We start from the raw sequence: 885 nt of genomic DNA on the forward strand, positions 1-885 counted from the left end.
CCCGCCCCCCCCCCCCCCCCCCAGCCGGGTGTCACCGCTGTCACCAGGAAATCCGCGGCTGTTTCACCACTTCCGACGAACATCCCGACCCACGGGGACGCAGGGGGAGCTGGGACACGCGACACTGCTGTCCCCAGCCCTGCCACCACTCTGGCACCCAGTGGGCACAGGGTGCTGGGTGGCTCCCACGCCGGGATGCCGTTGCCATGGCAATGGGGGGGTGTTCATCTCCATCGCCTCCTGGTACCCCGGGCTGGCTCAGGCTGGCCCCTGCCCACATGCCCCTTGTCCCCCGGCTGCGTGGCACACGGACATGGTCTCAGCAGGCCCCTCATAGCCTGGGCCATCGCAAGCTGCCGCTCCAGCCTCGCCGGTGCCAAGCGCCGGCTGGCACATACGGGGGAGGCTGCGGCGTGGGGGGACGCAAGCGCCGTGGGGCACTGCGGCAGTGGGGCGAGTGGCAGGGCCACCACCCCTTGTCCCACCCCGCCGTGCCGGGGCTGGGCACAGGTGCTGCTGGGGGACGCAGGAGGGGGGGAGCACAGTGAAGGGTGGTCCCCGGTGCCAGGAAGCCCGTGGGTGCCAGTGGGGAATGTACCCACAGCCAAGCACTCCCACTCCCATTCAGTGCCACCGCAGCCACCCACGGGGGTGATGGGGGCCGAAGTGAGGGTGTCCCTGTGCCGTGGGAGGGGTCCCCATCCGTGCTGGCCTGGCTGGGAGGCCGAGCAGCGCCATGTGCTGGGTGGGCACAGCCGGGTGGGCACAGCCTTCCCCACCCACCAATCAACCGGCAAACCGGGCGCGGGGGCTTGGCTGTGGTGGGGAGGGGGCTGCGGGGGGCGGGATATTGCCATGCTGGTCATGCGTGGGAGCGGCAGCCCC

Source organism: Corvus brachyrhynchos, unplaced genomic scaffold (assembly GCF_000691975.1).
Source record: "Corvus brachyrhynchos isolate BGI_N302 unplaced genomic scaffold, ASM69197v1 scaffold58, whole genome shotgun sequence".
Classification (NCBI taxonomy): Eukaryota; Metazoa; Chordata; class Aves; order Passeriformes; family Corvidae; genus Corvus; species Corvus brachyrhynchos.